Source organism: Ahaetulla prasina, chromosome 14, assembly GCF_028640845.1.
Source record: "Ahaetulla prasina isolate Xishuangbanna chromosome 14, ASM2864084v1, whole genome shotgun sequence".
Lineage (NCBI taxonomy): Eukaryota > Metazoa > Chordata > Lepidosauria > Squamata > Colubridae > Ahaetulla > Ahaetulla prasina.
Window position 1 is genome coordinate 714,756 of NC_080552.1, and position 25,405 is coordinate 740,160.

Here is a 25,405-nt window from a genome sequence, read left to right on the forward strand (position 1 = left end):
TAACTGGCACCATAATTGGAAAATGTTTTGTTGCATTGGACACAATGAGATAAATGATTGCTATAATGTCTCTAAAGCCAAGGAAAGATAGGAATCGTCATATTTTAGTTCTGTTGCCCAATTCCTCCTTTATGTGAGACAAAAAAGTCTGGGATAGGCTGACTTCACCTTTTTCAGAATCTTTGGACATACTGTATATGGTGTGACTTTGGCTTCCAAAAGTGAGTCTACTTTTTAGCCTGAGGATCCATCCTTAATTCTATAAAGAAAAACATTTTAATTTCATTTCATTTCAGTGTAAAATACAGAGAAATAAATTCTAAAATATTAAAAATATGTTAAAAAATTAAAATAGATTTTCCCCAAAAAACTATTAACATATTAGTGCAAAAGAAGATGATAAAGTATACTTACTTCTTTTGTATTTCTGCATGGACAAAATTTGGGGATTTTGAAATAATGATTTATTGGGTGGTAACAAGGGACACGGTGGCTCAGAGGCTAGGACATTGAGCTTGTCGATCAAAAGGTCGAGAGCTCAGTGGTTCGAATCCCTAGTGCTGCCGTGAAAGCGGGTGAGCTCCCGTTACTTGTCCCAGCTTCTGCCAACCTAGCAATTTCAAAAGCACGTAAAAATGCAGGTAGAAAAATAGGGACCACCTTTCGTGGGAAGGTAATAGTGTTCCGTGCGCCTTTGGCATTGAGTCATGCCGGCCACATGACCACGGAAACGTCTTCGGACAGCGCTGGCTCTTCGGCTTTGAAACGGAGATGAGCACCATCCCCTAGAGTCGGCAATGACTAGCACATATATGTGAGGGGAACCTTTACCTTTAACAAGTTAATAACATATAACTAAAGGCATCTTAGCAATAGCACAGCAGAGGCAGTACAAACAGCTGCTCTTTGAAAAACGCTGATGTGCACCCCAAGTCTTCCTTTGAGACCACCAATGCTGGGATCTTGAAATCCAGTGGCAACCAAGATGGGGTGCCATGGCAGCTGTTGATCATTCTAGGGATGGAGCAACTACTCATTAGTCATTTGCTATGACTGTGTGCCTATATGACTTTAAATGGTTTGTGACTTGTTTATAAGATTTTTAATATTGTATTATTTTTTGACATTTTCTTCAATAGGCTATCAAATAATTTTGATTTTGTGGGGCCTTGGGGAAGGAACCCCAGGCATCCTCACAGTGCATTGTTGCTCTAAGATATCAGCCAGACCACCTTAGAGGACTTGAAAAACAAAAAGCAAATCTTTTGAATGCAAGGCAGGATCTCTCCATTGAGTGATTGCTTCCCCCCACCACCCGCAGTGGCAGTCATATGTTGGCGGGGGGGGGGGAGAGAAACGGGAAAGGAAAAGGAATGCACATTGCAAGTCACTGATCCTGTGTGTTTCTCGTGACTGGAGGAAAGATCTCACTGGAAACCATAGTTCTTCATACCAGATATTATTTTACTGGGTGTGAACCTTTTAAACTTAATCCACAATGTGAGAAAATTGTGCCAGGGTGTGTCTAGCAACTGGTCACACATGATTTCATTCATTTCCATTTCCTGATACTAATTTTAATACATTCTCAACACACAAGGCCACCTCTGTTTTGACTGAAGTGCAAGTTCCTCGATGCAGCTGCGAGACTCGATTCCCCGTCCTCCTGCCTATGGCAACCGAAGAGCAGGTCAGGAATGCTTCGCGAGTTGATATTACACACATTAAACTTTACCTAAATGCAAGTGGTCAAAGAAATAAGAGGCAGAATTCTGGAGCCAAGGTTATGAAATATTTTGGAAACATGCAAGTCCATAAACAAGAAATATTGGCTGCTGCTGCAAATTCAAATGACTATATTTGTCACTATATTTTAAAGGTTTCCCCTGTCCAGTCATATCCTACTCTAGGGGACGGTGCTCATCTTCATTTCCTAGCTGTGGGACCCAGCCTTTTTCAATTAGATACAGATGCAGGGGCTTTGTAGGTCATCTAATCCAACCCCCCATCCAACAGACCCTACACCATTTTTGACAGATGGCAGTCCAGATGCCATTGTCCAAAGACATGTGGCTGGCATGTTTCCTGATCTCCTGATTAGACTATTGCAACATGCTCTATGTGGCGCTACTCCTGAAAAAATACCGGAAGCTTCGGCTGGTGCAGAGTGCAGCCACAAGAGCCATATTGGTGGAGGAAGCCCTCCCTCTTATATGCAGAATAAGAAAAGAAGCAGAATAGAATATTTATATATATGAATATATATGGAAAGTATTACCACCTAGGGTGGACATGTCCATCTGCAAAAAAAATTTGGGCCTAAATCAGAAAATGGCTGGAAGAAATAACTGACCAACACAGAGACTGGAAACCAGAGACCTTTTTGCTGGGAATATTCAATAGAATAGAATAGAATAGAATAGAATTTTTTATTGGCCAAGTGTGATTGGACACACAAGGAATTTGTCTTGGTGCATATGCTCTCAGTGTACATAAAAGAAAAGATACGTTCATTAAGGTACAACATTTACAACACAAATGATGGTCAATATATCAATATAAATCATAAGGATTGCCAGCAACAAAGTTACAGTCATACAGTCATAAGTGGAAAGAGATTGGTGATGGGAACTATGAAACGATTAATAGTAGTGCAGATTTAGTAAATAGGAAATATAGTAAAGAAATAAGGTATCTAATCTTACACATAATAACAGCTGCAAGAATATCTTATGCACAGAACTGGAAACATGAGAATATAACATTGGAGGAGGAAGTGATAGGGAAAATCCTGGACTGTGCTGAGATGGATAAATTAACAAAGGAGAAAAGGAAGATAACAGTTTCTGCGCATGCGCAAGATGGCGGCGCTCTGAGGATCGGCGTCGGCGGTGCTCTTGGCCTTGACGAGATGGCAGCGCCCCTGGCCGTCTGCTTAGCCGCCCATGCCCCTGATCGGAAGAACTGAAGTCTCCGGCAGCCGTGGGAGAGGTTTTCAGACCTTTTAAGCCCCACGGTTGCCAGGAACGGACTCGGGAAGGTGAGCGGCAGATGGCGGCGGCCATGTTTGTGGCACCGGTAGGGTGGTGAGCCGGCCTGTTTTTTAACTCGGTCGTGTGTCGTTGGGCCCTTTTCCCTCGGCTGTGAATACGAACTGCAGCGGAGGGGGAAGTGGTGAACTGGAACAGCAGCGGTTTTCTGGCGTTTCAACAGCTTTTGCCATTTTTCATCTTCCGCTTTTTGGCGTTTCCACTGTGTGGCTGTGGCCATGAAGGCTTTCTGGACTTATTCTCTTGCGGCCTTTCTTCATTCTGGCGGCCTTTTGCGGCCTATTGCGGCCTGCGATGGCCTGTTGCGGCCTCTATTTCCAGCTGGGCGTCCTGTTTCCTCCCGTCCTTCGGCCCCTCGGGGGAGGCCTTGCCTTTTCATGAGGCCTCTTGGAGGGTTTCTGGAGAGACCTGGAGAGACCTGGTCTCTGGAACGAGCCGGACCCGGACATTCCAGGGGTGTTGGTGGCCGAGATGGAGTGACCCCTGGTGAGTGTGGGCTGGACGAATCTGGAGCCGGTTATTGGAGGACTGCCTGAGGCCGGCAGAGAGTAAGACAATGGAGGTACCTTGCTCTGTTTCCTGGCCTGTTCTTTTCCCCTGATACTGTGATATCATCAACAGTTTCCTGGCCTTTTGCGATCTTTATGGCCATTTATTATGACCCTGTGGGTCATTGGGAACCGAGAGGGGACTTGTCTGGGAACAGCGAATTCCATCGAGAGTGGACACGAAACACCAACCCCACCCTTTTTTCTCATGTTTAGGACTTGGCTTTGGACTATTTATCCTGGACTTAAGACCTCATATTTATTGGACCAAACTAAGATCTGGGTCCGGATATTGAACAGGAGATACCATCATGATTGTCCATTGACCGGATTATTATACGTCCGTCCTTAACTGAGGACTAACCTTATATTATCATCTCAGCCAATTTCGAGATGGAGCCAATTTTTTCGCCGATTTTATTATGCGATATTCCTCAATTGAACTCTTGCGCCTGTGAGGTGCCCCCGCCTCGCAGGAATGGCCCCCTACATTACCGAGGGCCGGCCTCAATGACGGGTCTTGGGATCCACAGAGGTGGCATGCGCATAGAAAGAACCTGTGGGGATTTTTAGATAGGGAATTTTTAAGGGGGGGGAGGGTAAGGGTGGGTATTGGGGGTAGCTCGCCGAGGGAGGGGCCAGTCACTGCGCGTGTTTGCGGCGGGGTTTTAAAAGGTCCGAAGGTTTTGGGGGAGAGTGATGTTCCTGAAGATGAGTGTGGTTCCATCTGTGTGGTTAGTGGGAGAGGCAGATATGGCGGGGGGGGGCCGTATCGAGAGCTGGGAGCACATGTTCGATGCCTGAAAGCGATCACGTGCTCCGGCCCCCCAGTTCCTACCCGTTCCTCGGGCGGCCATGATCCTCAGAACTTGGATCTTCGGTTGATGTTATGCAATGCCCGGTCCGTGGCTAACAAAGCTCCCCTGATTTGCGATCTTATTCAGGGGGAGTCCGCGGACCTTATGGGCATTACGGAAACCTGGTTGGGTCCAGAGGGGGGGGTTCCCCTTGTTGAGCTGTGCCCTCCAGGTTTCCGAGCATTTCATCAGCCGAGGGCCCAAGGTAGGGGTGGAGGGGTGGCGGTTGTCATTAAGGAAGATATAGAGCCGAGGGAGGCCACTGTTCCTCAGATTGCCGGCTGTGAATCCCTCTATGTGAGGTGGGGCCATAGGAATCAGTTGGGCTTGTTGATCGCGTACCTGGCTCCTTGCTGCGTAACCACAGCCCTGCCCGAGCTGTTGGAGGTACTCGCCGCTGTGGCGGTTGAGACCCCCAGACTTATAGTCATGGGGGATTTCAACCTGCCATCAGCTGGCCTGTTATCGACTGCAGCTCGGGAGTTCCAGGCCTCCATGACGGCCTTGGACCTGATTCGAGTAAATGATGGCCCTACGCACATGGGGGGAGGCACGCTGGATTTGATTTATATCTCTGGACAGTGGTTAAATGATCTGGTATTAGATGATATAGTAACAGAACCAATGTCATGGACCGATCATTTCCTCCTTCGTCTAGACTTCCGAACCGCCACCCACCATCGCAGGGAGACGGAACCTATTCGTTGGTTCCGTCCCAGGCGCCTGATGGACCCCGAGAGGTTCCTGACGGAGCTTGGGCCATTTCCTGAGGATCTGGCCCACGGCACGACTGAGGAACTAGTCGTGGCCTGGGAACAGGCCGCGGCTGGGGCCTTGGACCGTGTCGTGCCTTTGTGGCCTCTGACCCGGCGCAGATCTCGTCCGGCCCCTTGGTTCTCCGAGGGGCTGAGGGAGATGAAACACCGGAGAAGACGCCTAGAGAGCACCTGGAGGTCCAGCCGTTCCAAAGCTGATCGGACACTAGTTAGGACCTATTCTAGGACCTACCTAGTGGCAATGAGGGAGGCGAGGCGTTCTTACGCCTCCACCCTCATTGCGTCGGCAGATAACCGCCCGGCAGCCCTGTTTCGGGTGACCCGCTCCCTCTTTCATCAGGAGGTGCAGGATGACCCGTTGCAGGGACGTGCCGAGGAGTTTAGTGGTTATCTATACGATAAAATCGCTCAGCTCCGGGATGGTCTGGACCGAAATTGGGATGATCCAAGCGAGGGAGAGGAGGCACGTCTTGTTGAGTCTGTTTGGGATGAGTTTGACCCTGTGGCTCCCGAGGACGTGGACAGGTTGTTGGGGAGGCTTCACGCCACTACATGTTTACTGGACCCGTGCCCTTCCTGGCTGGTACTGGCCACTCAGGAGGTGACACGAGGCTGGCTCCAGAGGATTATCAATGCTTCCTTGTTGGAAGGGGTTTTCCCTGCCGCCTTGAAAGAGGCGGTGGTGAGACCCCTCCTCAAGAAGCCCTCTTTGGACCCAGCTATTTTGGGTAATTATCGTCCAGTCTCCAACCTTCGCTTTGTTGCGAAGGTTGTAGAGAGTGCTGTGGCGCGACAGCTACCCCAATACCTGGATGAATCCGTCTATCTAGACCCGTTCCAGTCCGGCTTCCGACCCGGATACAGCACGGAGACAGCTTTGGTCGCATTGGTGGATGATCTCTGGAGGGCCAGGGACAGGGGTTATTCCTCTGCCCTGGTCCTATTAGACCTCTCAGCGGCTTTTGATACCATCGACCATGGTATCTTGCTGCGCCGGTTGGGGGGATTGGGAGTGGGAGGCACCGTGTATCGGTGGTTCTCCTCCTATCTCTCTGACCGGTCGCAGACGGTGTTGACGGGGGCAGAGGTCGACCGCGAGGTGCCTCACTTGTGGGGTGCCGCAGGGGTCGATTCTCTCGCCCCTTCTGTTCAACATCTATATGAAGCCGTTGGGTGAGATCATCAGTGGCTTCGGGGTGAGATACCAGCAGTACGCTGATGACACCCAGCTGTACTTTTCCACCCCGGGCCACCCCAATGAAGTTGTTGAAGTGCTGTCCCAGTGTTTGGAAGCCGTACGGGTCTGGATGGGGAGAAACAGGCTCAAGCTTAATCCCTCCAAGATGGAGTGGCTGTGGATGCCGGCATCCCGATTCAGTCAGCTGCAGCCGCAGCTGACTGTTGGAGGCGAGTTATTGGCCCCAAAGGATAGGGTGCGCAACTTAGGTGTCCTCTTGGATGAACGGCTGTCGTTTGAAGATCATTTGACGGCCGTCTCCAGGAGGGCCTTCCACCAGGTTCGCCTGGTTCGGCAGTTGCGCCCCTTCCTTGATCGGGATGCCTTGTGCACAGTCACTCACGCGCTCGTTACCTCTCGCTTGGATTATTGTAATGCTCTCTACATGGGGCTCCCCTTGAGGTGCACTCGGAGGCTTCAGTTAGTCCAGAATGCAGCTGCGCGGGTGATAGAGGAGCTACTGTAGCTCCCACGTAACACCGCTCCTGCGCAGACTGCACTGGCTACCTGTGGCCTTCGAGTGCACTTAAGGTTTTGGTTACGACCTTTAAAGCGCTCCATGGCTTAGGCCTGGGTACTTACGGGACCGCCTGCTGTTACCTCATGCCTCCCACCGACCCGTACGCTCTCACAGAGAGGGACTTCTCAGGGTGCCGTCCGCCAAGCAATGCCGGCTGGCGGCCCCCAGGGGAAGGTCCTTCTCTGTGGGGGCTCCCACACTCTGGAACGAGCTTCCCCCGGGTTTACGCCAAATACCTGACCTTCGGACCTTCCGCCGCGAACTGAAGACACATCTTTTCATTCGCGCGGGGCTGGCTTGAATTTTATTGGTCTTTTAAATTTCTTAAATTTTTAATATCAATTTTAAATGGGATTTTAGTTTTTTATATATTTTAAAGTTTCAGGCTAATTATAATAAGTTTTTTAATTTACATTTTAAATTGTACATTGTATTGTCTTTTTTACTTCTGCCTGTACACTGCCCTGAGTCCTTCGGGAGAAGGGCGGTATAAAAATCAAATAAAAAAAATAAAAAAAAATAAAAAATAAAGATACGGAATATTATATAATATGGAATAAATTGTATAATTGGATAGAAATTAGAAATGGTAAATGACAAAAAAGGGGAAAGGGTCACATATACTGGTCCTAAAAATTGTACTAACTGTCTTTACTTTGGCTGTAAACCGCCCTGAGTCCTTTGGGAGAAGGGCGGTATAGAAATTGAAACAATAAATAAATAAATAAATATACACATACAAAAATGGGTAGTGCATGGCTTCCGCTTGGCGCCACCTTTCTCGCTGGGTGCTAATTTATGGCACTCCGCACTGGATATGGTAAAAGCTGGATATGGTAAAAGCTACGAACAGCTGTTCCCGACTTAATTTTCCCTCTCTGGTTGAGAGAGCAGGGGAAAGAGCAGGGGGGAGAATGGTAGATTCCCCTAGGGGCTTTTTTTGTTATGCAAAGTCCCGAAAGGTCGAGTCCCATTGAATTCCTCCTATCTCCAGTATCCAGCGCGTCTCCTGCAAAAGCAGGAAAAGAGGAAGGTGTCCAAGTTCTGCTAACAATTGATTTCTTTTTGTGGATTCCTATAAGCAAACGGAAGAAGCATGAGTGAACAATTACTGGTTTGCAAGTATTGTTGATTTTCTGACTTCCTCCTTTTCTTAAAGAGAGAAAAAAAAAATTTCCCCCTTCTTTTAAAATGGCGTTTCAGACTAATTGCAAATAGACCGATAGCCTTGCTGCGAAATCGAAACTGAATGGAGACTTCATCTTATTGTGTTGGATTGTGGATTGTTGGATTATATTACGTTGTTTAAGTATTTCATAAGGGGATTTTCAGCAAGAACTTTGTCATGAGTCCTCCGGGAGAAGGGCGGTATAAAAATCGAAATAAATAAATAAATAAATAAATAAATAAATGAAGGTTCTTTCAGAAGAATGGATTCGTGACTTTATACAGGATTACACAGAAAGAATGTATTTAATTATTCAAAAATACGAACTGATAAAAAATGGGGACTTTTTGGATCAAGGCTTGGAGGAAATTAACCAGTGTGATCAGGACTTAAATGCAATGGAAGAGATACAAACAAAAGTGGATAAATATGAAGATTTGATCGTGAATAAACAAGTTGATGTAAAGAAGTTTCCTTTAAATAGTTTGGATGAAATGTCAGAATTTGTGTTACAGGAGGCTGTCTCCCGAACTGAAAAAACTTACAGGCTTAATGCTTTTCAAGAATTCTCTCTTTGGACTGATGGAATATATAGTAGTAATTTGTGGATTTTTGGACATAAGGAATTATTAGGCAATATTGTGACTGACTTTTCAAAAGGAGTAATGAAGGAAAGACAGAGATTAATGCATCAAAAAAAATGGCAAGAGACAAAAGTATTATCCTTGAAACCAAGCATTATCCTTGAAACCAACAACAGCCAAGCCTCCTACAACTGACCCCATTTCATTGGGTTCACAACCCCTAGTGATCACAGAAAAGGAAGTGCAGGACCTATTTCACAGACAAAAGCCAGGAAAAGCTCCAGGCCCAGACAAGATAACTCCTTCTTGCTTAAAAGTCTGTGCTGACCAATTGGCCCCCATCTTCACTCATATTTTCAATAAATCACTAGAGATGTGTTATGTTCCTTCTTGCTTCAAACGCTCTACCATCATCCCAGTGCCGAAGAAGCCCACCATCAAGGAACTGAATGACTACAGACCAGTTGCTTTAACATCTGTAATCATGAAAACCTTTGAAAGGCTAGTGTTTCCTACCTGAAAACCAATCACGGATCCGCTGTTAGACCCCTTGCAATTTGCATACCGAGCAAATAGATCAACAGATGATGCTGTTAATATGGCTCTGCACTACATCCTACAACATCTTGAGTCTCCAAAGACCTATGCAAGGGTCCTTTTTGTAGACTTTAGTTCAGCATTCAATACCATCATTCCAGACATTCTCCTAACTAAGCTAAAGCAGCTACAGGTACCGGAACAGGCTTGTAAGTGGATCACAAGCTTCCTAACAAACAGGAAGCAGCAGGTGAAGCTAAACAAGATCACATCAAATACCTGTACAATTAGCACAGGGGCCCCCCAAGACTGTGTGCTCTCCCCACTTCTCTTCTCTCTGTATACCAATGACTGCATCTCCAATGATCCATCAGTTAAGCTACTGAAGTTCGCAGATGACACAACAGTGATTGGTCTCATTTGAGACAATGACGAATCCGCATATAGACGAGAGGTCGAACGACTAGCCTTGTGGTGCAACCAAAACAATCTGGAACTGAACACACTCAAAACCGTAGAAATGGTGGTAGACTTTAGGAAAAACCATTTCCATACTTCCACCTCTCACAATACTTGACAACACAGTATCAACAGTAGAAACCTTCAAATTTCTGGGTTCTATCATATCGCAAGATCTAAAATGGACAGCTAACATCAAAAACATCATTAAAAAAGGACAACAAAGAATGTTCTTTCTGCGCCAACTCAGTAAGCTCAAACTGCCCAAGGAGCTGCTGATCCAATTCTACAGAGGAATTATTGAGTCTGTCATTTGCACCTCTATAACTGTCTGGTTCGGTTCTGCAACCCAACAAGAAAAACACAGACTTCAGAGGATAATTAGAACTGCAGAAAAAATAATTGCTACCAACCTGCCTTCCATTGAGGACCTGTATACTGCACGAATCAAGAAGAGGGCCGTGAAAATATTTGCAGATCCCTCGCATCCTGGACATAAACTGTTTCAACTCCTACACTCAAAACGATGCTATAGAGCACTGCACACCAGAACAACTAGACACAAGAACAGTTTTTTCCCGAAGGCCATCACGCTGCTAAACAAATAATTCCCTCAACACTGTCAGACTATTTACTGAATCTGCACTACTATTAATCGTTTCATAGTTCCCATCACCAATCTCTTTCCACTTATGACTGTATGACTATAACTTGTTGCTGGCAATCCTTATGATTTATATTGATATATTGATCATCAATTGTGTTGTAAATGTTGTACCTTGATGAACGTATCTTTTCTTTTATGTACACTGAGAGCATATGCACCAAGACAAATTCCTTGTGTGTCCAATCACACTTGGCCAATAAAAATTCTATTCTATTCTATTCTATTTTGAATTATTAACAAACAAAAATATTACTGTCCCTGAAAGACAATATGTGAGGAAGATCTGGAAGAAATGGGTTGATTATATGTTTTATATCTATCATAAAAGACTAGGTATTTGGATTTATACTGGATTTTGACGAGGAAGGACTAAATTTGAATAGCTACTGTAATTCTCGGTATTGAAACTTTATAATGTGTTGTATTATATTTTGAATAGAATATTTTTGAAAGAGTTTATGTAAGAAAGACTTGGGGGGGAAATTATATGGTTATAGAAGCTAAAAGGGAGATATTCTTTGAATTGGATTGGATTTTTATGCTTTAGTTGGTTTTAAATACTTTAGGATTAATCTCTTCTATTGATTTATATATTTTGTTACTGTTAATTGTTAAATTTTTTTTCTTTCTCCTGAAGGATTTGGTTATGTTAGGAGGAAGTCAGAGCTAGAGAGGGAAAATTGGTATAATAGTTTTTGGGGAAAATTTTTTTAGCATATGTTGTTGTTTTTTTTGGTTTACATTTATATCCCGCCCTTCTCCGAAGACTCAGGGCGGCTTACAGTGTGTAAGGCAATAGTCTCATTCTATTTGTATATATTTACAAAGTCAACTTATTGCCCCACCAACAATCTGGGTCCTCATTTTACCTACCTTATAAAGGATGGAAGGCTGAGTCAACCTTGGACCTGGTGGGGCTTGAACCTGCAGTAATTGCAGGCAGCTGTGTTTAATAACAGGCTTCTTACAGCCTGAGCCACACCGCGGCCCTTTTTTATTTTTATTTTTATTTTTAATTATACCTTGTGCTTCATCCGGGAAGTCAGGGGGGAGGGGGGAGGGATTAGCCAAGGGAGGGGGGTTGGGGGGGAAGGGGGGGAATATTTTTTTTTGTAAAACGTTTTGAATTTTTAAAAAAATGGGTAGTGCATGAAAGAAAATGAATTGTTACAATGATAGGTATGATGGAATATATACAGAAATTAGGGATAATGGGACAAAAAAGATAAGTATAATTAAAGGAAACGAGAAGGGAAAAAATGTAAATAATAGAGGAATACCGAAACGAAGCTGATGTAAAGAAGGAGTATATGTTTTATGTTAGTGTTTGTTATGTCTTCTTGTTGTTTTTTGTTAAAAAATAAAAAATATTTAATTTTTTAAAAAAAAAGAATATTTCCCCTAAAGGAGAAGAGGAGAAATATCTCCTTTAAAAAGGCAGAAAGCAAACCCAGTCTTTCCTCCACTAAAATAGCCTGCAGGTAAAGCTGAAGGAAACCAAGTTTTAATTCAAAAACAATATATACATTGTAAAACCGGACTTGGCTAAAGCAATATCCAAATAGATGGCAGAATAAACCAGGAGATGAAACTGACAAGATTAGGCTGGGAGGATTAGATCAGGGGATTTGCATTTTCCCTTTACCTTTAGGGCTGGTCTCGACAGGTAATAACAGAGTTGGAAAGGATCTTGGAGGTCATTTAGTCCAACCCCCTGAGACCTTGTAGACCATAATAGAAATTTTGAAACACAATTAAATAATAAAAGACCCAGACATCTCAAAGCCCCCCAAATATATAAAAACTCATCTACTGACCAGACAAATTTGCTAGCTGCCCCTAGAAACGCTTGCTGTTGTCACTGCTGTTACTGGGCCAATAAACCTCTTTTCCGATTGCAGCCTGCTCTCAAACATATTTTTTCTGCGTTTCTCTCCCAGCTTGGAATAAGACACAGAGTGTATTTAACTTCCAACAGTGGGGCACATATAACACCCTTGCTCCACAAATTGTACTCGGTACTAGATCCAATTCAAGGTGTTGGTAATCACATATAAAGTCCTGCATAACAAAGGACCAGGTTACCTACAGAACCAGCTATGCCCCACCTCATTAGCCCATCTCATTTTATCAGGCAGGGAAGTTATGCTAGTAATGCTAGTTAGTAGTTATGCTAGTTGGTAAAGGAATTTTAACTGATGGGTTTTTTTATTTTTTTAAAAAATATTTTTTATTAAACTTTTAACTTTTAAAAACAACGTAAAGAAAAATACAACAAAAACCAAAAACACATTAAATATACATAACAGACATAACATTACATCATATATTATTTTACAGTTTGCCGTATCAACATAAATATATATATATTCGCTGTTCTTATTCAATCGATCCTCTACATGCTATATTTACATTGGTATTTATTTACCAATCTGTCCTTATCCGGTTAACACAATTCAGTGGTTTACACTTCCTAATTTTAACTTAATTAGGTTAACATTCCAATTTATTATTTTGATTTCTTTTTTCTAACCAATCATATAATTTATTCCACACTTTGTAGTATTCCGACTCTTCCCTTTCCTTAATTTCTAGCATCATCTTGTCCATTTCTGCACATTGTAAGATTTTTCAGATTATTATTTCCTTTCCTGGAACATTATTTTGTTTCCATCCATATGCGACAGCGATTCTTGCTGCCATTAATATATGAAGTATTAGGTATTGCAAAGATTTATCTATTTTTGGGTTAATTATTCCTAATAAATAAAGTTCCAGTTTAAATTCCATTTTTAGCTGGGTAATTCCTTCTAGCCAATTTTTTAATTTTTTGTCATTTTTTTTTATCTTGGGGCACATCCACCACATATGGTAGTATGTACCTAGTTTGTACCCACATCTCCAACAATTCGGTGGTAAATTTGGGGACATTTTGGCCAATCTCGCATACCAAATGCCATCTATGATACAAATTTTACAAATGATACAAATGCCATCATTTTATACAAATTTTCTTTATAAGTTACTGCCATTGTTAATTTATAATTTCTATCTCACAATTGTCCCACGTCCAAATTTATATTATGCCCGAAGTTTTTTGTCCAACAGATCATTGTTTCTTTTACTGTTTCATCTTCCATTTTGTATTTTAAGAGGAAATTGTAAATTTTTGTGATCATTTCCCCCCCGATCCTAATAGAATTTTGTCTATATCCAATTGTTCTCTATGTATGCCATATTGCTCCTGATCTTTTTTGAATCTGGTTTTTATTTGTAGATATGGCCACCATTCCATGTTTAATCCTTGTTGTCTTGAGTCTTGAATTTATTTTAATTCCCCTTTTTCATTCAGTAGCTCTGCATACCTTATCATTTTGCTCAGATCCGTGGTACTCAGGTGTAATATTGCTTCCATAGTTGATAGCCAAACTGGGACTTTTGTATAATGATCCTTCTTAATTTTCTCCCAAACTTGTAAAAGGGCATTTCTTAATAAGTGTCTTTGAAAATATGTATGGTATTTATTTTTCCCATCCCAGAGGAAACTGTACCAACCAATCTGGAGATCATGGCTTTCTATTGTTAGTACTTGTTTATTTTGTAGTTGGATCCATTCTTTAAGCCATGTTAGAATAGAATAGAATAGAATAGAATAGAATAGAATAGAATAGAATAGAATAGAATAGAATAGAATAGAATTTTATTGGCCAAGTGTGATTGGACACACAAGGAATTTGTTTTGGTGCATATGCTCTCAGTGTACATAAAAGAAAAGATACGTTCATCAAGGTACAACATTTACAACACAATTGATAGTCAATATATCAATATAAATCATAAGGATTGCCAGCAACAAGTTATAGTCATACAGTCATAAGTGGAAAGAGATTGGTGATGGGAACTATGAGAAGATTAATAGTAGTGCAGATTTAATAAATAGTTTGACAGTGTTGAGGGAATTATTTGTTTAGCAGAGTGATGGCCTTCGGGAAAAAACTGTTCTTGTGTCTAGTTGTTCTGGTGTGCAGTGTTCTATAGCGTCATTTTGAGGGTAGGAATTGAAACAGTTTATGTCCAGGATGCGAGGAGTCTGTAAATATTTTCACGGCCCTCTTCTTGATTTGTGCAGTATACAGATCCTCAATGGAAGGCAGGTTGGTAGCAATTATTTTTTCTGCAGTTCTAATTATCCTCTGAAGTCTGTGTCTTTCTTGTTGGGTTGCAGAACCAAACCAGACAGTTATAGAGGTGCAAATGACAGACTCAATAATTCCTCTGTAGAACTGAATCAGCAGCTCCTTGGGCAGTTTGAATTTACTGAGTTGGCGCAGAAAGAACATTCTTTGTTGTTCTTTTTTAATGATGTTTTTGATGTTAGCTGTCCATTTTAGATCTTGCGATATGATAGAACCTAGAAATTTGAAGGTTTCTACTGTTGATACTGTGTTGTCTAGTATTGTGAGAGGTGGAAGTATGGAAGGGTTTTTCCTAAAGTCTACCACCATTTCTACGGTTTTGAGTGTGTTCAGTTCCAGATTGTTTTGCTTGCACCACAAGGCTAGTCGTTCGACCTCTCGTCTATATGCGGATTCGTCATTGTCTCGAATGAGACCAATCACTGTTGTGTCATCTGTGAACTTCAGTAGCTTAACAGATGGATCATTGGAGATGCAGTCATTGGTATATAGAGAGAAGAGAAGTGGGGAGAGCACACAGCCTTGGGGGGCCCCTGTGCTAATTGTACAGGTATTTGATGTAATCTTGTTTAGCTTCACCTGCTGCTTCCTGTTAGGAAGCTTGTGATCCACTTACAAGTCTTTTCCGGTACCTGTAGCTGGTTTAGCTTAGTTAGAAGAATGTCTGGAATGATGGTATTGAATGCTGAACTAATGTCTACAAAAAGGACCCTTGCATAGGTCTTTGGAGACTCAAGATGCTGTAGGATGTAGTGCAGAGCATATTAACAGCATCATCTGTTGATCTATTTGCTCGGTATGCAAATTGCAAGGGGTCTAACAGCAGATCCGTGATGGTTTTCAAGTAGGAAAGCACTAACCTTTCAAAGGTTTTCATGATTACAGATGTTAAAGCAACTGGTCTGTAGTCATTCAGTTCCTTGATGGTGGGCTTCTTCAGCACTGGGATGATGGTAGAGCGTTTGAAGCAAGAAGGAACATAGCACATCTCTAGTGATTTATTGAAAATATGGGTGAAGATGGGGGCCAATTGGTCAGCACAGACTTTTAAGCAAGAAGGAGTTATCTTGTCTGGGCCTGGAGCTTTTCCTGGCTTTTGTCTGTGAAATAGGTCCTGCACTTCCTTTTCTGTGATCACTAGGGGTTGTGAACCCAATGAAATGGGGTCAGTTGTAGGAGGCTTGGCTGTTGTTGGTGTGTCTGAGATGGGGGTTGTGGAGATAGGTGGCTGTAGTTTCCTTTCAAACCTGCAGTAAAACTCATTCAGGTCATCTGCCAGTTGTTGATTACCTTCAGCCTGGGAAGGAGGTTTGCCATAGCCGGTGATATGTTTAAGAGTTTTCCACATGTTTGCTGGTTCATTTGCTGAAAACTGATTCTTTAGCTTTTCAGAGTAGCTTCTTTTTGCTGCTCTGATCTCCCTTGTTAGTGCATTTCTGGCCTGATTGTACAGCATTTTATCACCTTTTCTGTAGGCTTCCTCTTTGGAATGTCGTAGCTGCTTAGGTTTAGGTGTGAACCAAGGTTTGTTGTTACTTTATATTCGCAAGTTCCTTGTAGGTACACATAGGTCTTCACAGAAGCTGACATATGATGTTACAGTATCTGTGAGTTCATCCAGGTCTGCAGAGGTATCTTTAAAAATATTCCAATCAGTGCAGTCAAAACATGCCTGTAGCTTTAATTTTGATTCCTCCGTCCAGGTCTTCACTGATTTAATTATTGGTTTTGTGGCTTTAAGTCTTTGACTGTAAGCAGGTACAAGGTGAATCATGCAATGATCAGAGTGTCCTACAGCTGCTCGTGGTAAAGACCGATAAGCATCTTTTAGTGTTGTGTAGCAATGGTCTAGAGTATTCTTGCCTCTGGTGGGACAATTGACATGCTGAAAGTATTTTGGTAGCTCTTTCCTTAGGTTTGCCTTGTTTAGATCTCCTAAAACAATGGCCAGTGAATCAGGGTGTTTGGCTTCAGGCTCCATGATTTGGTCAGCTAGAGTTCGTAATGCCTTGTTTACACAGGCTTGTGGTGGGACATAAACAGCAATTAGAAGAAATGAGGAAAATTCACGAGCATTGCGGCCTGATAGTAGAGCTCCCAGTTTTGGAGACTAAAGCCACCTCTACTTCAAAAATTTATGTAAAAATTAATGTCAAAAATTTGGCAACTCCAAATCTCAACCAGCAAATGCTCTGTCTTACACATTGGAAAAAAGAATCAGAATACTAAATACAAGCTTGATGGGCATTACCTTATAGATGACCCTCACCCTGTCAAAGATCTTGAAGTTTTCATACCAAACGATCTAAGTGCCAAAGCCCACTGCAACTACATCGCCAAAAAGGCTTTAAAAGTTGTAAACTTAATCTTGTGTAGCTTCTTCTCCAGAAAGATTACACTACTATCCAGAGCATACAAAACATTTGCTAGACCAATTCTCGAATATAGCTCGCCTGTCTGGAACCCACCCCTCATTTCGGACAGTAATACAATTGAGCGTGTCCAGAAATATTTTACAAGAAGAGTTCTCCACTCCTCTGTAAACAACAAAATACCTTATGCCACCAGACTTGAAATCCTGGGTTTAGAAAATTTAGAACTCCATCGCCTTAGGCATGACCTGAGTATAACTCATAGAATCATCTGCTACAATGTGCTTCCTGTCGAAGATTACTTCAGCTTCAATCTTAACAATACACGAGCACACAATAGATTTAAGCTTAATGTGAACCGCTCCAATCTTGATTGCAGAAAATATGACTTTAGAAACAGAGTTGTTAATGCCTGGGATGCACTTCCTGACTCTGTGGTCTCTTCCCAAAATCCCCAAAGCTTTAACCAAAGACTATCTACTATTGACCTCACCCCATTCTTAAGAGGTCTGTAAGGGGCGTGCATAAGAGCACAAGCCTGCCTACCGTTCCTGTCCTAATGTTCCCTTTGATTGTATCCAATTCGTATGGTTATTTCATGCTTATACTTATATATACTGTTGTATTTGAGAAATAAATAAAAATAAAAAATAAAAAAAATAAAATGCTGCTTTTTTGGTGACAAATCATAAACCACTTTTGTCACCCAGCTGCAACAAAAAAAGAAAGAGAGGTTTATGCTGCCTTGGAATATTTTTGTCTTTTCCACTGTTTAATTACCTGGTCAAACTGTAGTTCAACATCTTTGTAGTTATTATGCGTGGTCTGGAAAAAGATAGTTAATCATCATTGGTTTACAAATTTTCAGTTCAAGAGGAAGACCATTTATGAAAATAGAATGACTTTTTAGAGAACCCACTGAATGGTCTGACTTTGTTCCCTACATACGTCGATCAAGAAACTAACCAAATGCCCTGTTTTACACAACACACTAAACATGAGAAGAACTGTTAAAGCCAACCAAATTTCACCTGCTGCTCAAATGCAACTGATAGGTTTGAAATTCATTTGATTCTATTGTGTACAGAACCAGAGTGCTGACTTCATATGTAGGACAGCCAGTGGTGGGATTCAGCCAGTTCGCACCACTTCGGGAGAACCGGTTGTTAACTTTCTGAGAAGTTTGGCAAACTGATTGTTGAAAGAAAGGGCAGAGAACCGGTTGTTGAATTACTTGAATCCCACCACTGAGGACAGCTGAATATAAATGGATGATACTCGGTTTTCTGTTTCTACTGGGGTTACTAGATTGGGCTGCAAAATTCAGAATAACTATCTCTCGATGGAAGCAACAAGTTAAAAGCTTCATCTTTCTTTGCTATCTTCTTGTGATCGTCCAGACTTTTGCAGTCCATTTTTAATCATGTGAGTTTGTATAATAATGGGAAGTGACCACAAATTTAATACCAATGCACATATTAGGCTTCCAGAAGGTCCAATTTTGTTTTAAACAAAAACAGGCAACATTTTAATATAGGAAATAGATTAGTGCTGCAGGGGGAATACATAAATGTTGCTTTTAGCACAGAATAATGAAATATAAATCAAATTAAAAATAGTAACTACTACTACAGTGAAATTATACAGTACATTAAATCCACCAATAGCTGAGTGCAATGATATTATTAATTCATACTACAGAATTTTACATCTACAATTTTAGCAGCACATCTTTGGGGAGGAGATTATGATGGTATTAAAATTGGGTTCATCTGTGGTCTTCCCTATTTAAAGGAGTGAAATAATAAAGTGAAGGCACCAAGAGGAATTGAGAAGAAAGGAAACCAAAAAGCTGAATGACATCTACTGAGATGCCTGTTTGTACTAGTTCCTCTGTATTGTAATAATGCTGTAACACGTCCTTGGGTGTTATTTGATAAAGGATTGAAGGAAGCAAAGCCTTTGAAACAATCATGTCCCTCAGAGAAGCACTGATGGATGGAAGATCACTGAGCCATACAGTGAATGGGCAGCTTCTGCTGGGCTGGCCTCTCTGGCTGGACGCCACATGCCTCCACTTTTTTTTCTTTCTTCCACTGCTGGCACATGGAGATTGGGGTCCTTTTATCAAAGGATTCCTTTTCTATTTATTTAGCTATTTATTTTATTTTAACCTGTCTCAATAGATAAAGTATGGATGCTGAGTAATCTTCATAAGGTCCTTAAGAGCCCCTGCCTGTAAGTTTACAATGAAAAAAAACAGCATAAAGGAAGAGAGGAAGAACAGGGAATGGGGAGAAAAATGACATCATTAATTTGAGTAAAAGAAGTCAAAAATCAATCCCGTAAAAACTTCCATTTTGCTGCTGAATGTTGATGGTGAAACACAGGTAGCTGCTGCAGTTCTACAAAAAAGGCATAAACACAGGATGACTGCATGATCTGTGCAGTATATTTAAATAAAACCATTGCATATTCTATATTTAAATGAGTGCATATTTTAAGATCAGTGCATACTTAAAATAAAAATAAAAATCAGTGTATATTTTAGAAGATTAATTTAGATTGGATTATGGAAAAATCAATATATATATTAAAGGACATTAAATCACTTGTCAAATAAGAAAATATTTTCTGCACATCTATTATTAGTACATGAAAGGATTCATACTAAAAAGAACTCCATTTTTCCTCCCTCCCACCTTCCTCTGTCTTTCCTTTACAAGCAATAGAAAATAATGATACCTAGATTTTAAAAGAGCTGATTTTACAAACTCAGAGAGAACTTGGAAAAGATTCCTTGGATGAAAATCCTTAAGGGGAAAATAACTCAAAAAGTTTAGGAAACTGAAAAATATTACCAAAAAAGCCCATCTCAGCACAATAACACTGAAAAAGAAAAACAAGAAATCAAATGAAACTGACAAATGGAACATACAGTTGGAGGGATATAAATTATTTAAAAGAAATAGACCAAATAAAAGAGGAGGTGGAGTTGCACTATATATAAGAAATAACTACATCTCTACAGAAATAGAGCACAACAATGATGAAAATCATCTTGAATGTATTTGGGTCAATATAAAAGGGGTGAAAAACGATATTGCCATAGGTCTATACTATAGGCCACCCAACCAAACAGAGGAAGTAGATGAACTTTTTGCTAGTCAGCTAACTAAGGTATGTAGGAAGCACATCACAGTAGTAATGGGGGATTTTAACTACCCTGACATCAACTGGGAAACAAACTCTGCACCAAGTGGAAGATCCAACAGGTTCCTAACAAACCTAGCAGACAACTTTGTTTCCCAAAAAATAGAGAAGGCGACAAGAGGATCAGCCATATTGGACTTAATTCTCACTAACAGAGATGAAATGATAGAAGGTGTTGAAGCTACAGGAACCTTGGGGACAAGTGACCATGCAATATTGGAATTCGACATTAAGCAAATACAAGTAGTAGAACAAAGTCAAACTAGAGTCTTGGACTTTAAGAGAGCTAATTTCAATAAACTTAGAGAGAGCTTGAGAAGGATTCAATGGATGAGAATCCTCAGGGGGAAAACAACTCAAGAAGCTTGGGAAATTTTGAAAAGTGAGATTATAAAAGCACAGTCTAACACAATACCAATGAAGAAGAAAAATAGTAGATCTCAAAAGAAACCAGCATGGATGCATAAAGAACTATCTGACAAATTGAAAGACAAAAAGGACAAATATAAAAAGTGGAAAGGGGGGCAAATAACTAAGGCAGAATATCAGCAAATAGCCCGAGCCTGTAAAGATGAAGTGAGGAAAGCTAAGGCTCACAATGAACAAAGGCTAGCGACAAAAGTAAAAAATAACAAAAAAAGCTTCTTCCAACATGTTAAAAACAAGAAAAAGTCAAGGAAACAATTGGCCCATTGCTGGGAGAAAGTGGCAAGAAGATGACAAGCAACAGGAGAAAGCAGATCTACTTAACTCATATTTTGCATCTGTCTTTACACAAAAGGAAAAACAATCCAACCTATCAAAACAGCACTACAAAAACAGATTAGAAACACAAGTTAAAATAGGGAAGAAAAGGTAAGTGAACACCTGTCTACCCTAGACAAGTTCAAATCACCAGGACCGAATGGATTACACCCCAAGGTTCTGAAGGAACTGGCAGACGTGATCTCAGAACCACTGAACTATATCTTTCAAAGATCCTGGAGCACAGAGGAGCTGCCAGAGGACTGGAAAAGAGCTGATGTAGTTCCCATCTTCAAAAAAGGAAAAAAAACAGATCCAGGAAACTACAGACCTATCAGTCTGACCTCAATACCGGGGAAGATTCTGGAAAAGATAATCAAGCAACGAATCACCAAACACCTAGAAGCAAACAAAGTAATAACCAAAAGCCAACATGGGTTTGTCAAAACAGATCATGCCAGACTAATCGTATTGCATTCTTTGACAAAGTGACAAAATTACTAGACCAGAGGGATGCTAGTGATATAATTTACTTGGACTTCAGTAAAGCATTTGATAAAGTAGACCATAACCTACTACTAGATAAAGTAGAAAAATGTGGGTTAGACAGCACCACCACCAGATGGATTCGTAACTGGCTGACCAACCGCACTCAACGTGTAGTCCTCAACGGAACTACATCCACATGGAGGGAAGTATGCAGTGGAGTACCCCAAGGCTCTGTTTTAGGCCCAGTACTCTTCAACATCTTCATCAATGACTTGGACGAGGGGATAGATGGGGAACTCATCAAATTTGCAGATGACACCAAGCTGGCAGGAATAGCCAACACTCCAGAAGATAGGCTCAAGTTACAGAAAGATCTTGACAGACTTGAACATGGGCGCTATCTAACAAAATGAAATTCAACAGTGAAAAAAGTAAGGTTCTACATTTAGGCCAAAAAAACAAAATGCACCAGTACCGTATATGTGGTACCTTGCTCAATAGTAGTACCTGTGAGAGGGATCTTGGAGTCCTAGTGGATAACCATTTAAATATGAGCCAGCAGTGTGCAGCAGCTGTTAAAAAAGCCAACACAATTCTGGGCTGCATAAACAAAGGGATAGAATCAAGATCACGTGAAGTGTTAGTACCACTTTATAATGCCTTGGTAAGGCCACACTTGGAATATTGCATCCAGTTTTGGTCGCCACGATGTAAAAAAGATATTGAGACTCTAGAAAAAGTGCAGAGAAGAGCAACAAAGATGATTAGGGGACTGGAGGATAAAACATATGAAGAACGGTTGCAGGAACTGGGTATGTCTAGTTTAACAAAAAGAAGGACTAGGGGAGACATGATAGCTGTGTTCCAATATCTCAGGGGCTGCCACAAAGAAGAGGGAGTCGGGCTGTTCTCCAAAGCACCTGAGGGTAGAACAAGAAGCAATGGGTGGAAACTGATCAAAGAAAGAAGCAACTTAGAACTAAGGAGAAATTTCCTGACAGTTAGAACAATTAATAGGTGGATCGACTTGCCTTCAGAGGTTGTGAATGCTCCAACACTGGAAATTTTTAAGAAAATGTTGGATAACCATCTGACTGAGATGGTGTAGGGTTTCCTGCCTGGGCAGGGGGTTGGACTAGAAGGCCTCCAAGGTCCCTTCCAACTCTGATGTTATGTTATGTTATGTTATGATAAATAAGAAACCAGCATGACTGCACAAAGATCTCTTTGACAAATTGAAAGACAAAAAGGACAAGTACAAAAAAATGGAAGGAAGGACACATAACTAAGGCAAAATATCAGCAGATAGCCAGAATCTGCAAAAACAGATTAACAGAGTTGGAAGCGACCTTGTATTTTTTTATATATATTTTTTTATTATTTATTTGATTTGTCAAACTCAAACTTCACCCTCTTAGGAATGAGGTAAAGTTCACAGTAGACAGTTTCAGACATCTTGAAACAAATAACCTTCTCTCTAATAAACAGTTTGGTTTCAGAAAAAAATTGTCTTGTAACTTACAACTTCTTCATTGCAAAAACATATGGACTACCAACCTTGATCAAGGTAAAGCAATAGATGCAATCTACATAGACTTCTGCAAAGCTTTTGATTCAGTAGTACATGATAAACTACTCCTCAAACTAAAATCCTACGGCATTTTGGGACCTCTTCACAATTGGATAAATGCCTTCCTGTCAAACAGACAACAAGTGGTCAAAATTGGTAACACTATATCAAATCCTGTTCCTGTCAAAAGTGGCGTTCCCCAAGGTAGTGTTCTTGGTCCAACGCTCTTCATACTATACATAAATGATCTCTGTGACCTCATCTCAGGTTATTGTGTTCTCTTTGCTGACGATGTCAAACTATTTAATACCACTAACAATACTTCTATCCTTCAAGAAGACCTCGACTTAGTTTCCGATTGGTCTAAAACTTGGCAACTCCAAATCTCTACCAGCAAATGCTCAGTCTTATATATTGGAAAAAAGAATCCTATCAACAAGTACAAACTTGATGGTCATTACCTTACTGATGACCCTCACCCTGTCAAAGATCTTGGAGTTCTCATATCAAATGACCTAAATGCCAAAGCCCACTGCAACTACATAGCAAAAAAGGCTCTAAAAGTAATAAACCTAATTTTACGCAGCTTCTTTTCCAAAAACTCTACACTACTAACTAGAGCATACAAAACATTTGCCAGACCTATTCTTGAATATAGCTCATCCATCTGGAACCATACCACATCTCTGACATTAATACAATTGAACGCGTCCAGAAATATTTTATAAGAAGAGTTATCCGCTCCTCTGAAAACAACAAAATACCTTATACCACCAGGCTTGAAATCCTGGGATTAGAAAACTTACAACTCCGTCGACTTCGACATGACCTGTGTCTAACACACAAAATCATCTATTGCAATATCCTTCCTGTAAATGACTACTTCAGCTTCAATCGCAATATTACAAGAGCAAAAAATAGATTCAAGCTTAATGTCAACCGCTTCAAACTTGATTGCAGAAAATATGACTTCTGCAACAGAGTTGTTAATGCTTGGAACTCATTACCTGACTCCATAGTCTCTACTCAAAATCCCAAAATCTTCAACCAAAAACTGTCTACTATTGACCTCACCCCATTCCTAAGAGGACTATAAGGGGCGTGCATAAGAGCACAAAAGTGCCTACCGTTCCCGTCCTATTGTTCCCTTTATTATATCTAATTAATATAGCTAACGCTTATATACTTATATATATATATATTTTTCATCATATGTTTTTTACTTATGACAATGTTTATGTATACTGTTATGATAAAATTAAATAAATAAATAAAAAAGATTGAAGCTGTGAAGTTTAAGGCTATAACAACAGACTCAGGTAGAGCATTCCAGGCATTGACCACTCTGTTGCTAAAGTCGTATTTTCTGCAATCGAGTTTGAAGCGATTTACCTTGTTTGTATCACAATGTATTGTAGGTCATCTAGTCCAACCCCTGCCCAAACAGGAGACCCTACACCATTTTTGACAAATGGCAGTCCAATCTCATTTTGAAAACATCCAGTGATGAAGCTCCCATAATTTCTGAAGGCAAGCTATTCCAGAGCAGAGTGTAAGACTTTACTTTTCTCTGTAATCCTAAATTGCATTAACAGAGGGATACAATCAAGATCAAGTGAGGTATTAATATCACTCTATAAAGTAAGATCACACCTAGAGTACTGCATCCAGTTTTGGTCACCACAATATAAAAAAGATGTTGAGACTCTAGAAAAAGTGCAGAGAAGAGCAACCAGGATGATTAGAGGACTGGAGATTAAAACATATGAAGAATGGTTGCAGGAACTGGGCATGGCTAGTCTACTGAAGAGAAGAGGACCAGGGGAGACATCAGAGCAGTCTTCCAATATTTGAGGAGCTGCCACAGAGAGGAAGGTCAAGCTATTTTCTATTATTTATTTATTTATTTATTTATTTATTCAAATTTATATACCGCCCTATCTCCCGAAGGACTCAGGGCGGTGTACAGGCATTTAAAAGACATATAAATACAATATAAAACAATTAAAAAACTGATTCTAACAAGCCCGTAAATTTAGAATTAAAATATCAAATAAAACCCAATTTAAAACCAATAATTTAAAATCTAGCTCAGCCCTGCACAATTAAATAAATACGTTTTAAGCCCGCGGCGGAAGGTCCGGAGGTCGGAGCTGGAAGTGAGAGTCCGGGGTAGTTCATTCCAGAGGTGGGGCCCCACAGAAGGCCCTTCCCTGGGTGTCGCCAGACGACATTGCTCGCTGACGGCACCCTGAGGAGACCCTCTCTGTGAGAGCGCACGGGTCGGTGAGAGGTATTCGGTAGCAGTAGGCGGTCCCGTAAGTAGCCCGGCCCAATGCCATGGAGCGCTTTAAAGGTGGTCACCAAAACCTTGAAGCGCACCGAGCCACAGGTAGCCAGTGCAGCCTCGCAGGATGG

General features: G+C 41.2%; 1 protein-coding gene across 1 annotated transcript in view; it reads left to right on the plus strand.

Moving 5' to 3' along the window:
• Window positions 1–1,669: 1,669 nt before the first annotated feature.
• Window positions 1,670–25,405, plus strand: part of MSLN (mesothelin) — a 77,910-nt gene continuing 54,174 nt past the window's right edge. The window contains exon 1 of the mRNA XM_058157222.1: window positions 1,670–1,690. The gene's annotated coding sequence lies outside the window, so the exon portion shown is untranslated. The remainder of the gene's footprint in view (window positions 1,691–25,405) is intronic.